Here is a 13,196-nt window from a genome sequence, read left to right as displayed (position 1 = left end):
AGCACGATTTTGTACAGAGCTAAACATCAAAAGAAAATCAAAGCGTAAACGAGATATACCTCCTCCTTTTACATTACAGAAATAACATTTATTGTAGCCATGTCATACAATCACGAAATAGCAGCAAAGAAATGTTAAATAAACTTTCCAGAGAGGAAATGATGTCTTAGAGCTAAAAAATGTCACAATAAATGAATAAAATTTCTAAAGTAAAAGAAAAACGGCATAATGCCATTTTTATTAAACACTGTTGTATAAATACTAAAGTTTTGACAATGAATCAATTTCGGTACATAAACAAACCTTATATAAAATGTCGGACACGGTCATAGAAAGAGTCATTGACGGACGTTTTTAAGACGTCTTTTGAACATCCGTATAGCGATTATATAAAAATTATATAGTTTCTTAATTCCAATGCAGACGAAAATTCGCACGATATCAAAAGCGAAGCCCCATCAGTCACGCAGTGCATGTAGAGAAATGCAAAAACTATTTTCATGAGGACAAAAGATACAACTTCCATTCTAACTGTGGCTTAAAATCAAAAGATTCCCTAGTTTATTATGAAGTAGCGAGAGTTATTCTATGTCTGTCATTTCTGCACTACATATTCATCGACAGTCCTTGCTTGTTTTGGAAAGGAATTTTCATGAATCATATACTTGAAAATTTTAATAATGATTCAGTAAATTGTCTCGTTGCTGGATATCGGTGAGATGATCAAAGTTAAAGAATATGGTATTTTGGCATAAAACAAATGAAGCAATTTCACACAAAATCCAAAAAGCCCAAAAGCCCTATTTTTAGGCAGTTTTTTTTGCACAAATTCAATAATTTTTCACAAGATAACAACATAACACGACCAACGCCAATTTCACCACTATCGTTCCACATCGAGCCAAATCAAAGCCACATCAGGGTCTTGTCTGAGCTTATAATATTCATCCCTTCTCATCAAAAAAAAATGTCACAGAGATAAGAAAAAAATAATATCGAATGATAACATTGGTTGAGAAACATAACATATCTATCTCCATGAATAGTAACAGACATTTTCATATATTATTCTGACGTTATAGTGTGATACGACGTGACGGTGACAAAAAAAGAGTCACAAAAACAAAAAGTTATTTTACACAATACAAGATGGTGACATCAAAAAGGAGGTCATCTTTAGAAAAAAATTATTATAAGAAAAAAATCCGTTTCAAAAAGGTTTTTGATTTTTTTTTGTGGTTAATTTCATTTCACTATCAGTTTATATCTTCCACAAATTAAATGCTGAATACAATCGATGCTCTCCAATTGGACGTTCTACTATTCGATATACGTTCCATTTCTCGAAATATTGAAAGTCACCGTCAACAAGAAACTCTCGTAAACGACTCTCTTCTGTCGGTTCAATGAATATTTAAAAATAGCTCAACAGAAAACATCATCACAGTTCTTAAAAAAATTTAGTCATGCTTCCTGGGCAGACAAAGAGCTTGACTAATATTCGACAATACATGCTTCTACAGGACTCGGACATGAGAGCAAGTGTCTCAAGTGGTCCATAGAATAAATAAAGATACACATAGGAACAAATCATTAGAAAAAAAGGCTCGAAGGGCAAAGATTTAAGAACATTCTTTATAAGATTTTAACACCATAAGAAATTTTATCAAAATGCTCAAAATATTATTCTGGAAATGGAAACATTTAATGAGGATTTTAGACTTAAAATCTAAAATCTAAATTTTTACGATGAGATGTTGAATCATCGATAACGATTTCATTTCTCTAAGTCCTAGTAAACTTTAACTCCAAAAACTATTTAAGAAAAAAATTACAAAACTTGATATTGTTGAGCAGCTCTTTATACAAAACTGTTATGGTCCCAGAAGCTGTCGAACTCAAGGCAGGTCTAGTCAGGTTTATAATCTTTGAGAGTGAAATTCCAAGAGATTAAATTTAACATAGAAGAGCGGAACACTTTAAAGGTTTTCACAAAAAATAATGTTTTAAAATTAAACATCGTATCGAAAACAAACAAGCAAATAAATACTAGATTACAGACCACCAACTTCGTCTGGACGACGATGGTGAAATCAGAAACGGAATAACAGAAGGAAAGAAGCAAATAAAACTGAAAATCATACAACACATCACAGACCCACTGAGAGCCCTTCCCACAAGAAAAATTGGCCAAAATACCGTCCCCAGTGGAAATTTATAACCTAATTTTTGTCCCCATTAAAAATAACAAAATAAACTAATCCACACTGCAAGACATATTTTTTCCATCTCCACCGAATGTTCAGACTTGAAAACAAGGAAATTTAACCCCAGCCATAAAAAATATGGAAAAATCTATCCCCATTGAGTTTCAGTACATTATTTTTACCCTCACTGGTTGAAAAAATCCTACCGGGTCTGTAAGAAGGGGGTGTTACAAGACAGGTTTGCGACACCAGCAAAACTCGACCATACGAGTCATTAAAAATACATGACTAAATGCTACCCAGAGATAACACCCCCTTCTCACAGACCCGGTGGAACCCCTCCCACTGGAAAAATTGGTCAAAATATCGTCCCAAGTGAAAAGTTTTAGTGAATTTTTATCCCTGCTTGTCATTTGCAAGTTTTGCAATCCATCGACCAGGAAATTTTATCATTTCCTCTTATACTGATATTTTCATGATTTTACTAAAGGGTTTGAACTTTTAAACACGGGTGTCCATTCAAAAAGATCAAAAGAAATTAACAGTAAAGTGCTGGAAAAGGTTGAATGAACGTTTTAACGAGATCAATGTCAAGCTTAATCAATGTTCATCATACTAATCATCATCAACCGTACAAACTTTCTCACAAAAAAATACACTTTTTTATTTATAAGAACCCAGCAAATTTTGGCTCAGACTGGGCTGGGCTTAAATGTTCTTACGATGTTCTTGATACACTTAGTTCTTTACTTAAAAACTTAAGATGGGTTTAAAATCTGTTAAAATCAGTATTTTCTGATTATTTTTTAAATTTTAAGGCTTAGGATTATTTTAAGGTTTTGGTCGATTTTCAGCCTGGAGTTCTTATAAAATTGTTCTTATAAAAAAGCGTGTATCACAATTTTAAAAACAAAAACCTTCGATAGAATTTGGGTAAAAGGGTACAAAGAGAATTAAGTTTTGAAAGAATGCTGACGGCTGGGTGTTTGCACAAAATTGAAATAATACTGCTAATTCTCTTGATCTTCAATGCGAGGACCTTGTAAAAACTTCAAACTACTAAGTCGGCCCTCTTTGAGTTTTGATTAATTCACCAGGAAGCAAATCAAACTAAATTTTCGGCACTTAATACTATAGTAAAACTCGTTAAATTCTTAAGCTGTGTTGTTCTAGGTGCTTCTTTTTTATGGAGAATAAACGAGAACAAATCAAGTAAAAGCCAATAAGCAAGCAAGTTTTACTAACTACAAATTATATTGAATGAGAATGAAAGAATGAACCGACAAGAACTTTTTGAGTCTCCCTCGAAGCTGTACCGCCAAACAAATTAGAGGATTTGTGTAAGACATAAAGTATTGGTCGGTGGAAAAAGATTATCTTTTGAAATTTATGTTGACAAAGAAAGTATGGATTTACGGGTTTAATATTCTCTAAGGTTAAGATTCGTATTCAAGGTACCGTTAAATGCGTTGATCACCATTTTAGAGACAGAATGATTTAAAGCGTCAAAAACCTCTATCCTTATCAATCAATCACAAACAAAAAACAAAAAACACAAGGCCAAAACCCAAAAGAATATGACAAATGAAAATTTTATTGTTCGAAGTTTTTGCTCCTGTTTTTTGTCAACACAATAAAATATAAGATTTAGGTGTGCCGTATACCTTCACTAACTTCTGCCAAAAAAAATAATATCAACAAGGTCTAAAATTGAAGGGCAACCATTCCAGAATTTAATATAACTTTATATGGAGAAAGTAATAAAAAATGAAAACTCATTTAGAAAAATAAAAACAAGGGGGAAGAACACCGCCCCTTAATTTTTGAATCTTCATTTTCCCCTTTTTTTGTTCATAAAAGCACCTAAGTTGATGATTAATAACCCAATGAAAAGTCAAGCTGTCATTGCAATAAAATATTTTGATCGAAAACCAAAATATATCTAAAATATACACCATTTTCTATTAAATCTTATTTTCAAATCTCTCTCTCCTGCTAACAAAATAATGATTTAAGGAGGGGAAGATTCCCAGTGGCGTTTAAGAAGAGGTTTCAAATTTTATCCAAGATTTTGGCCATTATAGGTGAAATTCCAAAAAAAAACGAGCAGCTCATACCACCACTCGCTACAGTATATAAACCAAATAATCCTTGGTCTTTCTACATTTCATAAGAAGACATAATAATGGAAACTCTCAAAACGAAAAAATAACGAAATCAAGAATTTATTCCTCTTCTTCTTCTTCTTCTTTTTTTTTTGAAGGAAGCAAAGGAAAGGGGGGAGATAAGGAGGGAAAAAACATCTGCATTTTTTGATGAAGAAGAGTAAATCATAAAGGGAAAATGAAGAAGAAGATGAAGCAAAGACGTAAAGGATTTCAACGAAAAAGTCCTTTCCCCTCTCTCCATTCCCAATGTTGATTTACTTTGACTGGGGAAAGCGAAAAAAGGGAAATTTTTTAACCTAGTTTATTCTTTATTCTGTGCTTTTTTTGTTCTGTTTCTAAAAGGCAGAAAATGGAAGAATGAAGTCATACGAAAAAGTTTTAACAATATTTTCAATAAAAACGCTTTCGAAATAAAATGTAAAACAGACGGAATAAACTTTATTGAGGAATATTATAAAATGTTCAGTTTTCAGGGGTTTTCTGTACCGATTTCTTCGCACCTTACTGTCTGGTGAAGAGGAAAGCCAAAATCATTACAAAATATCATTTTGTATGTAAAAAACAATAGTATTTCTTATTTCTTTGGTACAAATTGAGGGGAAAAAGACTGGGATACAAAACCAGTCAACGACGTCAGAAAAAATGAGAAAATCTGGTCAAAATGACTTTAAAAGGAAATCTCAGAAAATGAAAAATACGTGACTTGACAAGCCAGAAATATTTAGCCCAAAAACATAAAGAAACAAAAGACATAAGGTAGAGGGTGTCTGCTACCATCTTGAAAATTAGATTACGTCACCAACATAATAAATTGTGGTGGTGTGTTGTAAAACATACATCAGGTTGTATACTTGGAAGAATAAAAATAAAAATAGATCAATCACTATGTGGAAGTTCATGACGGACACCATCTATCCCTACCGCAGTAATTATCGGTAGGACTGTGAGGGCTTAGCTGCTGTGGACCCAACTTTGTGAACAGGACCCAGGAAATAATTTCGATAGCTCTAGATTCACGATGTTTTAATGAAGCTGTCTCCTTCGTTGAAGAATACCTTTATCATTGAAAGGATAAAGCTCGGGTACTACAGTAATTCAAAAGCTCAATTATACGACAATCAAGTACATACACACATAAAATGAGTTTTGCAATTTATTCATTTGTGACACAAGAAAATCAAAAAAGTTGACTTTTTGAAAACTGACACTCTTAACTGTTTGATAATCGAACAGTGCAAGGAAACAGACAAAACCCTTAAATCAACATTGTTTCAAAAATATCTATCTTTGTCTGAATTTTTGGAGGATTAAATTTATCTCGTATTCTTTTTGCTACCGTTTTTAGCGAAATACTGACGTGTTAGTTAAGCCTATAATGAACTCTGCAAGAGCCCTGGCTGGTTGCCAATGGTCAAACATCCATTACAAAGGTGAAATGTTTCAAGCACAACAAGATAGATGTGGAATTATTTCTCTCGAGGCCTCTTTATTCTCTTTAAGACTGACCATTCAAAATCCACATCATGTGCAACGTTTATAAATCATGGCATTTTAAAATTTCTTTAAATTTATCTAGTGATATACTCCTTTATAGGAGGTTATCATGAACGCTAAAAATTATTGATAACATAAACAGACATGAGTCTATAGCAAGTCCAAATTTCCAGACATTAAGTTACAAGGTTATGTTACACGTTTTTTTTTTTATAAGAACGTCGAAAATTTTTGAAGCCTTCCGATGTTCTAAACTTTTTGAGTTTTAAGCCTAAAAATGTTCTTAAAATGTTCTTATTTTCACCATTTTGTGAGAATTTTTGTGCAATTTCCTAAAAAATTGGGTGTTTTCGAGTCCACAAAGCCTTAAAATGTTCTTAACATGTTCTTAATATTTCGGCCATCGAAGCCTTATGTTCTTATATACTTTGTTCTTATAAAAAAAAAACGTGTATGAGCTTTTTTTCAACCTGGATTATCATTGAAAAAACATTCTACCAGATAAATTGACCTCCTGAAAAGCTCACATAATAGAATCCGCTGTTCCTTCATAAACTTTCTTGGAGAACTATAATTGATAAAAAAGGACTATAATAAAATTTCTGATTGCTTATTTTTCCAGTGAGAAATTTATCTGTATCACATAACATTTTAGGCACAGTGTGATGTGTATTATCAGGACACAAAAACAAGATAAATTCTCCCACGCCCACGCATGCATAAGAAATATAGTTCAAAATTCGTAGAAAGATTTGAATAGGAAACTTTCTCCCGTAAAAACGTATTTCAGTTACCAAACCATCCACTTCATACGAAAGTCTAACGCGCATCCTGATCATTATTTGTACCGCGTAATGAGTTTGGTATACAGACCTGATGGCATACTTCAGTATGATATTCAACTTTTGCTTGCATACTTGTGCTTGGTATACACAATAGATGCATAATTTGTATTCAGTATGCTATTAACTTTAAAATACTTGTTTTTTTGGTATGCAAGTATGCTCATACTAATGCATACCACTTGCATTATAATCATACTGATACATACTAGATGCATACATAAATTTTCATGAGGGTTGGTAACATATTCAGCCCCACCCCAAAAATTGTCTAAAACAAACAAAAACTCAATCATTGTTGAGTAATACAGACGCAATGTGAATTACCCTAAAAACATTTTAAATCTTTAAAGTCTTTAAAAATCAAAAAATATTTAGAAAATCTCTTGGCCAGTTTGGAGCCAAAAATTTTGCGTTCGTTTCACTCGCATATCAACCTATATTTTCCATTTGAATTACACCTGTCCCAAGTTTATCGATTTTCAGTTTGAAACGAGAACTTGATACTTTTGAAGCTTTTGGTGATACAAAGTCATTCTGAAAATTTGAGATCAAAAGCTTTTTCCGTTCCTTTTTTATGGCTGTTTTAATTCCTTTGTTTTTACAGTCGAACCTCTCTTAAAAGATATTTTATCCTACCGGGCCTCGTTTCTATGCCGTTTCCATGGGATACTTTTGTTTAAGAAAAAACTTTAAAATTGAAATATCTCAAGAACCGGAAGAGCTTTTAACATAATTATTTTTTTGTTGATTTTGTATTTTTCGTAGTAGAATCTTTCTAAATTAAATGCAAGTAGAGCAGGGTTTTGGAATAGTGTTTCTCAAAAAGTCGAAATAAACTCGGGAAAGGTATATAGAGCAAAAACATAAGCCGTTAAAACAAGAAATGTGTTCAATAAACTTGGAACTAACTTATTCATGATATGCACCATTGCAATGAAGAAGAAGAAGAAGAAGAGCATAGGCCTTCCCTAAAGGGAATAGGCCTCCTGAAAATAGTCAAGAGAATCACAGCGCAAACACATCCTAAAAAAATTATCAGAAAATTGTCATATATAAGAAAATACGAGAAGAAATAAAAGTCTAGCTATATATTCAAATTATTAATGAGATTTCTCCATTGAAATCTATCAGAAGCAAGAACATGCCAACATGACTTATCAACGTTACATTTTTTGAAAGTTTTGAACAAAGATCGACCAAACGTATAGCGAGGGGCCCCTTTAGGGCGCTTCGAGCGGACCCAGCAAGAAATCATTTTTCTTGGTAAACGAAACCAGGGCATTCGAATTACGTGGCCAGCCCATGCCATTTGACGTTGACAGAGATAGCTATCAATCGAATTCAAACAAACTTTATTCAAAAGTTCAACGTTACTAATTCTCTTTACCCATGACTGGTATCGATTGACGTGACACATGATTCGAACGCAACGATGATGAAAATTTCGTAAACTCGTTAACAAACTCTCGGTTAAGCTCCAACATTCGACACCATACAATAGAATAGGAATAACATAGGTAGAGTAAACTTTTCCTTTGACATCAAAATTGACACTTGAATTTGAGAAAATACATTTCTTAAGAGAACCAAATGCGATGCTTGCTTTCTGGATCCTCATTTGAACGTCACCTTTGTCGGAGCAGTCGTTGCTAATCATACTCCCTAAATAAACGAACTTATCAACGATAGGAATGTAACGCTGGCCAATGATGATATCAGACAGGTCAAGGTTATCATATGTTTCCGGGTTTCCATATTTACTCGGTGGCTTTGGACAGAAGAGAACAACTGATTTGGAGTCTTCTCGTGGCTCCAATGGACCAGAATGTACTTCCATCCCAAAACGAGCGAGATGCGACATACTCTCCTCAATGCCGGACTCTGCTTCTTTTCGACTGTTAAATAAGAGAGCAGTGTCATCGGCATACTCAGAGTCTTGGAGTGGCAGATCTTCTCCATATGCTCTGTAGCTGCGACCAGTCATGACAGCATCTTCTTTCGTTTTGAAAATGCATGCTTGGACTTCGGTTGTTTTACGCCAGGTTATCATAACTGCTGCAATGAAAAACGTGAATAGAAGGGGACCAAGAATGTCACCTTGCTTGACACCAATTGAACAGTTCATTGTTTCGGTTACTTCGTCTACCGTGAATTTCACTTTGAAGGCTTTGTGGAGAGCTTTCAATAAATTGACGAGTTTTAATGGGACACCGAAACGTTCAAGAATAAGCCACAGTAGTTCTCTGGGAACCCGATCAAAGGCTTTTACCAAGTCCAAAAAGAAAACCCATGACTCAAGTCCATGTTCGCGACGTTTTTTAAGAGCAAGTTTAACGGTAAAAATTGCGTCAATGCAACCTCGATCTGGACGAAAGCCACATTGTGACTCGTGGTCGAGCGATTCTTGGATTGGTCGTAAGCGTTCTTGAAGGATTATAGCGATAATTTTATACGAGACTTCCAAGAGCATAATACCGCGATAATTTTTAGGTAAACTTAGATCGCCTTTTTTAGGTAGTATCGTTAGACGACCTATATTCCATTCATCTGGTATGGTTTCAGTGTCCCATATATGGTAAATAATATTTCGCAAGATAATCAAGGTATCATTATTTGTCAGTAAGCTCTTCCATTCGTACGAGGAGATACCGGATTCACCTGGTGCACTGTTTTTAAGTTTTGAAGTAGCACGAACAATCTCTTCTTCACTAGGAATCAGGTCATAACCGGTATGGACGGGTGATTGTTCAAGAGTATCAAGTACTGTTGGGTCGAAATGTGCAATGTCTTCTGACATTACATCACGGACCTAATAGCTGATTGGTTGTAAGTGACGTAAAATCAGTTAATACTTCGCTTTAAACCAATCAGCTGTTGGGTCCGTGGAAAACATTACAATGGTGCATATCATGAATTGTAGTTTGGAAGACAGAAGATAATAGATTCCCAAATTACCAAAAATGAGCAAAACTTTCACGAAACAACAAACTATCAGGGAATATTTTTAACAACTAAAAAATGAGAATCTAATTTTCACGCACTACACGACAATTGTTCGGTTCTCGTGCATTTACAAGAAAATGAAAGTCACTTTCTACTTTTAAGTGATATACTCATGGCGTTTCAACCCCGTTTTAACGCCATGGATATACCCTTTCTTGACATGTTTTTATAAAATGGAGAAAGTACGGAGTGATTTGACAATCAAATTTCCAAATCAGCGAGAAAAAAAAACACAAAATGATAAGAACATATAATTACCTCTAACTTGAAGAAAATTGTCGATGATCAAGTGATGACAAACGGGGGTACCAAACTGCGAATTGTTAAACGGCGTGAGTAAGTAAAACCTAAGGAGGTGCTGGCAAAGGTTTGGGAAAAAGAAAGACAATGAAATTAAAAACATTAGAATTGTAGAGTAGCAATAACTTACAAGTGCAACACCATCACCAACTACATCGTTGAGAAATACACTACGATTATATTCGATGCCGTTCAATTAACTTCATTCAATAACCTTGAAGAGAAAGAAATAAGATAAAAAAATAAGTCTGGTTAAAATATTCTGTATCTGATAGTAATAAAACTAATTTCAAATCTAACTTCAATCTTAAATTAAAAGTTTACTCCGGTTACATTTGTAGTCACGGGCAGCAAACGTAGTTGAGTTTAATATAATAATGGATGATGCTTCTTTTTGCTTTTAGCATCTCATTTCATTTCACCTCATGGTAACTAAAAGAATGCTATTTTTAAGCAGTTTTTAAATAACCGTATAAATGCAGACATATAGCTACCAACATATCTTCACACGCAGGCCATATATGGGGGGGGCTAAAGGTCTCCAATAGCCTACAATTAGTCTTTGGACATGGGCCAACTACTGTGCTAGAAGGAGACCTAATTTTTTACAAACTGAAATTCTGATTCGATTTTCAAAAATCTGTGTGTCTGCAAAACTATTTTTATAAAAAGATAAAGAGTCAATCGAATGAAATCCTTGAAATTGGACTAAGCAACTTTGAAAACCTTGAGTTGAAGTGAATGTAATGTAAAATGATTCCTTGAAAACCTTTAAAAAGCATGATTGTGACAGTATAATTGTCTTGTTGTGGCTTGGGCCTTCATATAAGTTTTGGTCTAGCTAAAGCTCCAATTTTTTTCTTTTTCTCTTCGCTCGTAATGATATTTTTAAACGAAATACTTAATAATTGTCCTCATGCTGCACCTGGCCACACAGTAATATCCTACCATTGAAATCAATTTGAATTTTGAAAAACCTAGAAAATACCTAATTAAAAATCCAAAAAACCTTTTTGGAAAATCACTAAGATTTTGCCAAAGTGTTGTTTTGTATTTATTTAAACCAAGCAATGCAATGGAACCTCAAACTTCCATCTCTGATACTAGCAACATAATGGTTCACTTTTGAAAAACGTCTCTTACTCTTAGGTGCCAAATAAACGGGGGGGTTCGAATAAACGGGGGGGTTGGAAAATTTTTGAAATTTCAATAAACGGGGGGGGACCTAATTGCCGGGGGGGTTGGAAATTGTACTTATGAAAACCCAAAAATAAGGTAAATATAGGCTAAAATCAGGCTTTTTGGAGCAAAATAAGGGGACTTCTTTTAGCCAAGTGAAAATATTCTTTAAAATTAATAAACGGAGGGGGTCCTAATAAGGTCCGGGGGGGTTGGAAAATTTTCGAAAAATTAACAAGCGGGGGGGACCGTTTATTTGGCACCTAAGAGTACACTGCTTAGATAATTTTATAACTGCCCAGCAAGGGATTTGCACCCCAATTTACAAAAGCTTAATAAATCTTTTTAATTTTTAAATCAATTTTCTTTAATTTGTTTGCTTTTTTATAAACAAGTAGCTATTTTTTAAACTATTGTTTTTGCTTATATTTGACAACAGAAAATGCGCCCCTGCAAGCGATTTGGAACACATTGAAAATTGATCCTTAAAAAACCGAACTTTTGGCCAATATGGACCGGTCTAGGCTGTTCCTGGCCAAATTTGGCTGACGTTGACCATCTTGGCCAATCTAGGCCCATCTTAGCTGAGTCATGTTTTTAAATCTTTTCTCTAAACAAAGGACAATCAAGACCGGCCCAAATCGGCCCAATTTGGCTAGGTCCAGTCTGAAAACAAACAAGTAACTCTTTTTCATATATGACGGTATTTTTTTGTTTACAATTTCGAGTGCCCAAAAACGTTCGAATCTTTTTGTAAAGTGTTCGATTGAACTCCAGAGAACGTTCGAATGTTTTGAAAATTGTTTTGCCAAATTATAAAAAAATAAAACTAATATCCAGTGAAAATTTCAGAGCTCTATTCCTTCCCAATCGGGAATTATTCCGATTCCGATTTTGACTGATTTTGAGGGATTTTGAGCGGGATGTGGCGGGATTTTGAGGAATCTAAAATAAAAAATTTCCCAAAATACCCAACATTACTCTGAAGATTGCAGTGATAATTTTAGTATTTCGGCTTCCGTAAAACGTTCTGGACAGGTTTGTATCAGCTTGGACCGGTCTTTATCGGCTTAGACCGGTCTTACATTAACATCATTGTTTTTGTTTTATCAGGTTTGTAACTTGACAAAACCGGACCTGGACGTTTTTGGCTGATCCAGACGGAACTTGGTCGATCCGAACCGGACCTGGCCAATCTAGGCCGAATTGGGCCCTAGAATTACTTGGCTGATCCTGGTCGATCTTGAATGTGCTCTAAATCACTTGCAGGGACACAAATGTTTGCTAAAAGAATAATTTCTACACTTTCTCAATTTTCACTTTTTCTAAGTATTTCAAATTTTATAGGCCACCTAGAATATATTTCCAATAGGGGCCAACAAAATCCTAGGCACCACCTAAATTCTTAGGGGCCACCTGCTTATACCTGAACAAACCTGAACATACCCCAAACATCTTCAGGATCAAAATGACAAAACTTTCTTTTGACCTGAGAAATTGCTGCCATGCATCATGCGGCAAAAGGTCCAATCACAAAAGTGTTTCTGAGAAGACTTTTTTTACTTTACTAAGGTCACAATCACAAATAATTTGTGTTGTCGTCTGACCGACTGATATTTTTTCTTAATTTTCTGATTCTTTTGAGCTGGACAGTCTAAAAAATTGTTGGATTTTTATGTAATTATGAGAATTAGAGAACGTCCGCCGCCTAACCCCGTATCGCTTGATGGGATTAGCAAATAACCGGTGTGTAACTTGCTGCACAAGTGATGTCAAACGCTCCATCGTTTTGCCACTAATATGGTCTTCTTTGTTCCAGACATTCTTGTGTGTTCCACTACGGATTTTTTTCATATTTCGATTTAAAAGCCTACTCGATGCGAAAGAGAAATTGTGTATTTTTTAATACGCCGTTCATTAACTCAAATCAAATGACTTTAGAGGTTCGGTGAAATGGTGGCCAAATTGCTGTCCCATGTTTTGTCAAATAGTCCCAAGTT

General features: G+C 34.5%; 1 protein-coding gene across 1 annotated transcript in view; it reads right to left on the bottom strand.

Moving 5' to 3' along the window:
- Nucleotides 1–13,196, bottom strand: part of LOC136807228 (leucine-rich repeat and IQ domain-containing protein 1-like) — a 69,875-nt gene that overhangs the window by 51,593 nt on the left and 5,086 nt on the right. Inside the window, exon 2 of the mRNA XM_067063823.1 lies at nucleotides 10,148–10,231. The gene's annotated coding sequence lies outside the window, so the exon portion shown is untranslated. The remainder of the gene's footprint in view (nucleotides 1–10,147; nucleotides 10,232–13,196) is intronic.

Source organism: Clytia hemisphaerica, unplaced genomic scaffold, assembly GCF_902728285.1.
Source record: "Clytia hemisphaerica strain Z4C2 unplaced genomic scaffold, Clytia hemisphaerica genome assembly, whole genome shotgun sequence".
In the NCBI taxonomy this organism is placed as follows: domain Eukaryota; kingdom Metazoa; phylum Cnidaria; class Hydrozoa; order Leptothecata; family Clytiidae; genus Clytia; species Clytia hemisphaerica.
Note: the sequence above shows the minus strand (reverse complement) of the source record. Positions and strands in the feature narration are given on the sequence as shown.